The 10,676-nt window shown below is 46.9% G+C and overlaps 1 non-coding gene across 1 annotated transcript; it reads left to right on the forward strand.

The window, feature by feature from the left end:
* Positions 1-9,187: 9,187 nt before the first annotated feature.
* On the forward strand, positions 9,188-9,290 carry LOC115660097. Its single transcript, XR_004002742.1, has one exon. It is a non-coding gene; the product is annotated as a U6 spliceosomal RNA (small nuclear RNA).
* Positions 9,291-10,676: the final 1,386 nt, after the last annotated feature.

The following is a 10,676-nucleotide window of genomic DNA, read 5'->3' on the forward strand; positions in this document are numbered from 1 at the left end:
AGCATAAGCCTCCACCACTTGAGCTAAGAGGCCTAAACCCATTCCCTAGAAGGGTAGGGACACCTGAGTACCACTAAGGGAAAATCATTCCTTCAGAGCCCATCAGAGGATCGAAGCCCTGCCCATTTCATCCAGACCTGAGCTGTGGGGGTCTGACCTTCTTAGCTGGTGGTTGGGGACCAGGTGGCTCCCACGCTGCCTATCAGGACTGCTCCTGGAGACTGCCTGCAGACTCAGGCAGATATTGCCATATCAGTTACACATGGGTCACATTTTCAAGCTTGTTTTCCTCCACCATGAAGGTTAGAAACATGACAGCCGAGCTTCTGATGTTATCACATACACTCTAGGAGCTGGGGCCTGAGACGTGTTTATACTGCGTATATATTAATCTGAACCCACAGAGGAGGAGCAGCTCCTGAGGAGCCAGCTGACTTCACAGGCTCATGTTTGGAATACTTGCATGATCTCCTGAGAGCGGCAGCTGATTTGGGCTTCTCATGTGGGCAGCGCTCAGTTCACAGATCGTGCACAGGAGCGTATTGTTCCTTTCCTGACATTGGAGCCCGGCGCAGAGGTGTCAGGCACTGGTTCCAGGTAGTCAGGCCTGGTGGTTGGAGTGCAGGTCAGAGCCGGACATAGGGTTGGGACCAGGCCAAGGGCAGTGCTGGAACCAGGATCCAGAGACAGGCCATGGGTCAGAACCAAGGTCAGAGTGCATAAGCAAGCCTAGTCAGTATCGTAGCTGGAGTCCAGATGCAGGCCAAAGATCTAAGCTGCATTCTGAGGGCCTGGGGGTCAGAAGGCAGATGCAGGGCTGGAGCAAGGTCAGAGTAGGGCAAAGAAAAGACTAAGGCAGGCTGGAACAGGGCTCAGGCAAGGCTGGGGCAGGAATGGGAACCGGATCTAGAGCGGGCTGGGAGCCTAGGGAATCTGTTACATCGCGAGGCAGCAGGAGGGTTCCTGGTGGGGTGGCAGCACTGCTGGAGGGGTGAGTCATGGCCACTGAGTGAGCACCCCTGGTCTGGCTGCAGGTCGGCCTTCCAAGTAGGGTTGTCGGTGTCCGTTTTTTGACTAGAATGCCTTGTCGAAAAGGGACCCTGGCAACTCTGGTCAGCAACGCTGACCAGGCCATTAAAAGTCCAGTCAGCGGTGCAGCGGAGCTAAGGCAGGCTCCCTGCTTCTTGTGGCTCAGCGCGGCTCCCAGATGCAGTGATGTGTCCCTTCTCTGGCTTCTAGCCATAGGGGCAGCCAGGGGGCTCTGTGCGTTGCCCCCGCTAGAAGTGCCAGCTCCACAGCTCCCACTGGCAAGAACTGTGGCCAGTGGGAGCTGCGGGGGCGGCGCCTGCAGACAGGGCAGCGTGCAGGGCCACCTGGCCATGCCTCCACATAGGAGCCAGAGCGGGGACATGCCGCTGCTTCTGGGAGCTGCCTGAAGTAAGCACCGCCTGGAGCCTGCACTCCTGATCCCCTCCTATATCCAACCCCCTGTCCCAGCCCTAGCCCTGATCCCCTTCCCGCACTCCGAAGCCCTCAGCCCCAGCCCCACACCAGAGCCCACACCCCCATTTGGAGCCTGTACCCCCAACTCCCTAACCTTCTGCCTCAGCACGGAGCCCCCTCCCACACCATTTCTGGCCCCACCCTGGAGTCCTCACCCCCTCCCGCACCCCAACCCCCTGCCCCAGCCCAGTGAAAATGAGCAAGTGAGTGAGGGTGGGGAGAGCAAGCAAAGGGGGGGGGGGTGGAATGAGTGGGGGGGGACTCAAAAAAGGGGCGGCGCCTCAAAGGAGGGGTAGGAGCGGGGCAAGGGTGTTCAGTTTTGTGCAAGTAGAAAGTTGGCAACCCTACTTCCAAGAAGTGTTGTGTTTTTCCAGTGTGAGGACTGGGCATTAGATCATTAAGTGTTTGCACACTGTTTATTGCACGTGAAATATACTATGCCACATGCACTCGGTGACAGCACCTGAGTACTCTTTCTGATTATTCCAGAGAGCTCCTGCAATTCCAAGAAGCATAATGACAGGCATGCAGAAGCTAGGCACCAAAACACAATAGCCTTGTGTCAGTGACTGTGTCAAACTCAGAAGGGCAGAGTGCATTGTAATTAAAGTATATCACTTTAAAACGATGTGAAATGTCAGACGTGCCTTTGGTGCTGCCATAGTAATCCCAGGTGCTATTCCACACAGCAGAGATGTAAACTTCCACAAATTGTGTTTTCTATGACATCCTTAACAAAGGGCGCCTTGTAAAAGGTCTGCTTGGATGAGATTTAAACATTAGAGATAACCACTTTGCTATTTCTTCCTGGGAACAGAATAGTTCGTATTGCATATTAAAACACACTGCCTTTCTGTATCAGTGGGTTTGCTTTGCAATGCTTCATTGTGTTTCAAGGTCACAGTAAATCAAGCAGTTTGGTTGACTGCTCAGGAAAGAAACTAAGTGGAAAGAATATTTTTAATGAACGCTTGTGCCAAGTCAAAATTTGATTTTATTTTCTGATTGACAAGTTACGGAGAGGGTAAAAAGCTTTTTTTTTTTAATAGATTTATTTCTGACTGCCCATTCTTTGCAATGCCTTCCTGAAAGCTTAATAATAAAATGTTTGCTCCTTAACAATTTTGTCCAAACACTGAGATCTCCCTTGGTTTCAAGGAGAACAGGATTATTTGCCTTCTGTGCTGTCTGCATACATCTGATAACACTAGGAAAAATTCTAAGCTGTCATACTAATCTACTTCAAAGGTAATTCCACTGAAATGAACAGAGTTGTTCCTGATTTAGACCAGTGTAAATAAGCAGAAATCAACACAAAGTTGTTAATGTAGGTAAATGCAGCTACAAAAAAAACAGAAGCAGCACAAAATCAAAGGTTTTGGTTTCACAAAAACAGTGGTAAGTATGGTTATTGGTTTCTTCATGATACAATAGTCTGAGTTATAAAAAGAGAGGACGGCTATTCAGGCACTGGTTCACTATTGCATTGTGCCAGTTTTATCCTGGTACACTTCCAATGACTTTAATAGAATGACACTGACATAAGAATGGAATAGCACGGTAGCGAATGAAGCCCTTAGGGTGAAACTCTGGCTCCCATGAAGTCAATGGCATAACTCCTATTAACTTCAATAGGGCCAGGATGTTACCCTTAGAATCCAAAAGACTTCACCCATCTGTTTACATCAACAGTAAGACAAGGTCACATTTTGGGCCTGTACTTTTGGATGGTGCCCCTTTCGGTGTCATTTGGGTTGTTAAGTTGATTTCTGTGTCCATAAGCCATTGTCTGCTTTATATCTCAACTTCATCATCTAGCAAATGAGGCAGATTTAAAGAGTGATAAATCCATAGTGCTAAAGTTTCTAAATGGGCAGTCTTGCAATTTCATGCATACAAAGCCCAATAACTGACCGAGCTATGTGTATTCATTTATTCAAACTGATAGACAAACAGCCTAACCCTTAGGTGTGGAAGGCATAGGATAGCTCAGTGGTTTGAGCATTGGCCTGCTAAACCCAAGGTTGTGAGCTTAATTCTTGAGGGGGCCATTTAGGGAACTGGGGCAAAAAATCTGTCAGGGGGTTGGACTAGATACCTCCTGAGGTCCCTTCCAACCCTCATATTCTATGACTTTCCCCATATGGGGCTCACCATCATGGATTCCAATGGCATTGAGACAATTTATACTGGCTAAGAAGCTAATCCTATAGTATTGGGATCCAACTCACTTTCACTCTGGCATGTACACTTGTTCATTCATAGATCCCACGCAAGAAGGGACCACTGTAATCATCAGTGGTTTGAGCATTGGCCTGCTAAACCCAGGGTTATGAACTCAATCCCTGAGGGGGACATTTAGGGATCTGGGCAAAAATCTGTCTGGGGATTGGTCCTGCTTTGAGCAGGGGGTTGGACTAGATACCTCCTGAGGTCCCTTCCAACCCTGATATTCTATGATTCTATCCAGACCTCCTGTATAACCTGTGCTTAATTTGTGCCAGGGCTTGCCAATGCTAAGTTCCAGCACCTCTAGGCTTGACAGTTCATAGCCCCAGGACCTCTGGGATTGCCACATCAGTTATGAAAGTAAAACAATTTCTTGAGACTCAGCACCTAATTGCTTGAGCCCCGGCATCTCTTTCACTACAAATTAAGCCCTGTGTATAAGGCAGGCAAGAGAACAGCCCCAAATTAATTCCTGTGTGAACACTGTGGCTGGGAATTATTTTTTATTTAAATCAGAACAATCCACTGAACCAATTGCTTTGGACACAGGCCTCATGAAAAGGATGAGATTATCTAGGCTTGGTCTACACTGGAGGGGGGGATCGATCTAAGTTAAGCAACTTCAGCAACGTGAATAACATGGCTGAAGTCGATGTACTTAGATTTACTTACTGTGGTGTCTTCACTACAGTGAGTCGACTGCCACCTGTGCCTCTCGCTGAGCTGGAGTACAGGAGTCAACGGGAGAGTGCTCAGGGATTGATTTATCGCATCTAGACTAGACACAATAAATTGATCCCCACTGAATCAATCGCTGCCTAGTAAACAAATAACGGAGAGAGCTTTTCTAATAGCATGCATGCATTAATGTAGCCCATACGTTATAATTCCTTCACTGTTCTGCTCCCTTATAGCCTGTAGCCATCACTCTGCCTTTTTGCTTAGGTTAGAAAACAGCTTGCACTGTCAATTAAAACAGCGCAGTAACTAAACTATTGTATCATCTTCAGTGCTTTCAGATACAAATTTTGCAGTGGGCAGGTTTTTGATGGTGGTTAAGCACTTATTATCATCCTAAGGCAATTCTCTGCCTCCCCAAGTGCTGGGCACAGCACTATGCTAAAAGCCCCAACTACACGTTGGGATGAGGAGATCTGTAGCCTATGGGCAGTGGAATTGGCACATCAACGACCCAAGAATCTTCCCCCATGCATCTGGGAGCATCTCAAAGTCAGCAGAAAGCGCCATCAATAATTGAGTGAGAAGACGAGCTGTTCTGAGCTTTCATGTGCACAGCCTCAGCATCCCATATTTATTTTCAGGCCTTAAATAATGTATCAGAAAACTCTTCTAACTGGATACATTAAAGCAAACAAATTCATGTCATGAAAAGTTAATTAGCAAGAGCATCTCTGAGGGAAAAAAAATCAACACCCCTCCCCATAAACAACACATTGCTCCCCTGTTTAGATTTCTGTTACATCATCACCAACTAATGAATGATTCATTTCCTGTTACCAATATAAATAGATTTCACTCTCCTTGCTACACACTCAAAAATAACCCACTTTACCCTAACATTTTCTTCAATACCAGTTAAATTAATACAGGGCAGAACGTACTGTGTGACAGCAGCATTACCCTAGTAGATGAGGCACTGCATGGGAGTCAGAGGAGCTTGGGCTTATTCCTGGCTTGGCCATTCAATTGCTTTGTCACATCCCCTTGCTGATTTCCAGTACCACTCTTTGTTTGTCTTCTTGTCTTCTCTATTTAAACTATAAGTCTCTGCGGGGTGGGGTGGGGGTGTCTTACTATGTGTTTGTACAGCACCTTGCACAATGGTGCCCTGATCTCAGTTTGGGCCTCTGAGTACTATTCTGATACAAAGAAGAACTCCCAGTTTAAAAGCAAAGGGGAGGGTCCTGATTCTGATCATAGTTACACCAGTTTTGCAATAGAGTAGCTCCATTTACTGCTACATTCCTGATTTGTAGCAGGCTATGTGAGATAACATGGTCCCGGACTCTGTTGATTGCTTCCGAAAAGTTAATTGAGTATCATTGTTAATGTTCAGTTTCTCTCCTACAGTGTTACACACAGCTGAGAGACCTGCTCCACTGGCCACCATTGGTCCACCAAATCTAGGAATCACATTTTGATTTTAGGTGTATGTTTGTAAAACCTGCTCCACCTTATTGGGTAAAAGGCAATCTCTGATACACTGGGACAGCATTTGACTGGACAGGATTATATCCATAAGCCTGTGATCTCCAGGTAGCAGTGGCTGTCAGATCTGACCACAAGCAATGAATTGGTGACTGCAGATTGCCCACGCTATGCTCCTCCATGATGTAGAGAGCAGCCTTTAGATTCAAGTCATGCTGCGGGTCTTTTCACTCGACTTGCTGGCTGACCTGTGAGAAGGAAGAGAGGGGAATGGGGTGGCAGGTAACCATGTTTCCTGATACAAGAGAAGGTTGCCAAGAAGAGTCACACTGGCTCCCCTCACCCTTCCATGGATAGAGGGGCAGATATAAGGAGTATTGGAGGCTGCAGCTGCTATGCATTCAGAATGAAATCCACCCTTGTGCAGAAGGTCTCTGCCTGCTCTATTAACATAAGTTGCGCAGGTGGGAGTCCCCAGAAGGCCCTGTTGCACACAGTCTTACAAGCTCTGTCACTGAGCATGACAGCAGTGACCATGCTTTGAAGCAATACTGTTGTTTTGGTAGTTTTTGATGTCGTCTCTTTGGGGAGCTGTTGCAAACAGCAGAAGAGTTTGTTCTCTGTCATGATCGCCCTAACTAGAGTCAGTTCTGGGGGCAGAATTGCTTCCAGGAAATCAGGCATTGGTATTTCTGTTGAAATTTCAGGAGGGGTTTGCCTACATGCTGCTTGCAGTGGTGGATTAGCCATTGGGCCAGTTGACCCACTCTGCCCGCCCAGTGCTTCCCAGCAGCAGTGCTGGGTGACCAGAGGAAGCCCCTTCACCTCGAGTGCTAGGGAGGGGCAGAAGGGACGGGACTGCAGGCAGAAGGGGTGGGGAAGGGTCCCCACTTGCTCTGACCCAGGGTCCGACAAAACCATAATCTGCCTCTAGTTGCTCGTGACCACCTCTGTTCAGTGACTGGTGTCTATGGTGTAAAATAAATCAACAGGTCACACTATGAAAATACCCAGATTCTGTATAATTGGTTTCTCCTCCAATAGGAACTAGCCTGAAAAGCCCCAACATCTGCTGCTGCTCAGACCCTTCAGTGCTGCCTCCAAATACTTTTTCAGAGAATTGACATATTACACAATAACAACACAATAGCTAAAGACTGAAATGCCAAGGGCTAGTTATTGAAGAGATTGTGGGCATTTTACCCAATGTATAAGTATCAGACAGGAAATTACTATACACAGTGTAGGGGATGAGGGGGGGAGCCCTTTAGAGCTAACTCAACAGGATCAAAAACTAGTAAAGTGTGCATGAAATCTGCATGGTCAGCTCAGCCCAGGTGTTTCTTGCAACCTCCTTTTCTTCAACGAGCAGTCTCACTGGAATCAACAGGCACACTCGCCTGAGTAGGGGCTACAGGAATGAGCCAGTTGTTCAGTGCAGTAGTAGGATTTGAAACCAGTCAGGTTAACCACACTCATTTACATCTCTAAGTCATACACAAATGTTTCTACTAGCCCTACTGCAGACACAAAACTGCAATCAGTGAAAACGTGGTTGAGTTAGAGAAGTGCCTGGAAGGGATTCCAGATGCTCCTGGGCATGTTTACACAGGCACTTCCAGCTTGCCTGTTTGCAGATAAAACACATCTTCTGGGGCATATTTGGTGATGACGTTATTGCTCTGGTATTTGAAGCCACGTTGCCTTTGACAAAAGAAGGCACTGTGAAGCTGAGGCAGGGCTGTGTACCAAGTTCACATGCTTGATCTTAGAACACACAGAAACTCATATGGCGTGAGAGCCATGTGAGACTTTCCACTGCAGGTGGGACTGCTCAGACAGTGCATTGGCATAAAACCAGCTTTGCAACCACTACATCCTAAAGCTTATCTATTGGCCTGGGCTTGACAGCCCAAGTGACAGCTGCCCTGAGGTATCGCTCCCTAATCTGGCAGCAGGAACTCCAAACTCTGTGGTACAAGAGTCCTCCCCATTGAGGTGAGCAGAGCTACTCCCAGGGACGAGCCTGCCATATTCTGTATTGGTACGTACAGAGCGCCAACAATACAGATGACTGAATTCAAGCAGTGCTCTCCCAGGCGGAAGGGGCAGGTTGTTTAAAACACTGCTATGAACAGGACAGAACAGGACAGGACAATGCAGCAATAACTAGCATAGAGGGAGGAACAGCATCACTCCATTCTTTGGGGCTTTGGGTAAAATTTTCCAAAGTGCCTAAATGCCATTTTCCAAAGGGGCTTCGGCTCTTAGATCATTTAGGTACTTTTGAAAATGTTACCCCTTGAAGTCAATGGCAAAACCAATCACTACAGTGGGAGCAGCCAGATTGGGATGGGAGTGGGGCGGGAGGGTGGATGGGAGAGGGCACATTCGTAGAAAGTTTTGCTCCAGGCAGGCTTCATATAAGGTTTCTGAGGTTGTTGCAAAAGTTTGTCTGGGGTCTAGTCTACACTAGAGAAGGTCTGCTGGTAGAGCTTGTGAAATGTGCTCTGACCAGTTGTAATGATGCTGGTTCTTGCGGGACCCAACTGTGAGTGCCAGTCCAGGACAAATTGCTTAAAGCAGGGCAGTTACAGCCCAAGGCTGGGGTTTTCCCACTTCTAAGGCAAACCAAACCAGCCAGACAGAGAGGACTTTGGTTTTACCCCACTGGCTAACCCCAAGTCTCACAAGCAATTCCCTTGGTTTCCCAGTATCACCACCAGTGCCACTCATTATGGGGACAAATGGTTATGAAAACCAATACCCCAGTAAAAGAAAAAAGGTTCTCTTGATCCCAAAGGACCAAGCCCCAGACCCAGGTCAATATAGAAATCAGATCTTATCCACAAATCACACTGTTGCCAATCCTTTAGAATCTAAAATCTAAAGGTTTATTCATAAAAGGAAAAAGATAGAGATGAGAGCTAGAATTGGTTAAATGGAATCAATTACATACAGTAATGGCAAAGTTCTTGGTTCAGGCTTGTAGCAATGATGGAATAAGCAGCAGGTTCAAATCAAGTCTCTGGAGTACAGTACATTCACAGCTGGGCTGAGTCATCAGTCCTTAGTGTAAAGCTTCCATTTGTAGTAAAGTCCCTCCAGAGGTAAGAGGCAGGATTGAAGACAAGATGGAGATGAGGCATCAGCCTTTTATAGTCTTTTCCAGGTGTAAGAACACCTCTTTGTTCTTACAGTGGAAACTTACAGCAAAATGGAGTCTGGAGTCACATGGGCAAGTCCCTGCACACTTTGCTGAGTCACAAGGCGTATCTGCCTTCTCTCGCTTCGGCAGCACATATACTAAAATTGGAACAATACAGAGAAGATTAGCATGGCCCTTGCGCAAGGATGACATGCATATTCGTGAAGCGTTCTCAATGGGTCAGCTGTATAGCTGATGGTCCTCAATGGGCCATCAAGCAGGCTATGCAGAGCTGACACCAACTTGTCTGGGGTGTCACCCAGAAGCAGAGCATAAGTTTGAAATACAGACAATATGGAGCCAATATTCATAACTTCAACTACAAAAATGATACACACATATAGACAGCAAACCATAACCTCTCCATAGACCCCTTACATGACAATCTTTATACAATATTATACAGTAGTCACAACAGTGATCTATACAGTTACAGATTATGTCAATAACGTCACACCAGTTTCTGGAATGAAATAAGCTATATCAGCAAAAGCACTTTTATACTGGTACAGCTGCATCTAACTAGGGCTTTCTCCAGCGTCAGAGCATGTCATTGCCATGATGTGTCCAGGTGTTTCACCATACCAATCCAGTCTTAAGAGAAGCAGCAAAGAGTCCTGTGGCACCTTACAGACTAACAGAAGTTAAGAGACTCAACCCACTGCCTGAGCCCCAGACGTCCACCTCTCCCAGGGGCTGGCAAAGGAACAAACCCAAATGAATAATCCCAAAGATGTCGTGAAGCCCTCTTCCTCAGAGGACTTCTGTAAAGCTGTGGGCCCAGCTGGGCTCTGGCTGGTGCAAAAGTACAGTCCCACCACGAGAGGATCCACACCAGCTCCTCCTTTCCTTCCAGAAGGGGTCACCAGGCAGCAATCAGCTGAGTGTTTGCTTTTAGCCAGCCCTTGTTCCAAGAACTGAGGGCTCAAGACCTGCTCTGCTCACTGATCTGCCATCAAATGAGTTGGGTTTTTCCCTTTTAAGATCCTTCCTCCAATTCTGACATCTTTCAAAGGTGAAGCAGGGTGGTGCCCACATTAACTCATTAACTCAGTGTTGCCCAATGTGGGGTTTGTCTGCTCCACCACAGAGTGTCATTAAAAAAGTCACTGATATTATTATATTGGCAAGTTTCCGATGTAGATCTGGCCTAGAATAACAGAATGAGCACTGCTGCTCTCCCTGTGGTAGTTACAGACTGCTCTCGCCTCTGATTTAATGGGTAACCAAACTGCAGGTGATATAGGGTTTTGAGCACCACCCCCCTCTTCCCAGTCTCTGTCTTTTAACAGAGTGAAACAATAAGCCAGAGCAAGGTTCTTGAAACAGAGAAGTTTGCAGGAATGGGGCAGGATAAGAAAATAAAGTCCTTGTCTACAGATCCTTGGAATCCTCCCATTTGTTCCACTGACTCAGATGGATCTGGGATCAGAGATACATAGATTCCAAGGCCAGAGGGAACCACTGTGACCATCCAATCTGGCCTCCAGTATAGCACAGGCCAGAGACCTGCCTCACAATCCTTCCTAGAGCAGATCACTTAGAAAAACATCCAGTCTTGATTTAA

The sequence above is a fragment of the Gopherus evgoodei genome, chromosome 11 (genome assembly GCF_007399415.2).
Source record: "Gopherus evgoodei ecotype Sinaloan lineage chromosome 11, rGopEvg1_v1.p, whole genome shotgun sequence".
NCBI lineage: Eukaryota > Metazoa > Chordata > Testudines > Testudinidae > Gopherus > Gopherus evgoodei.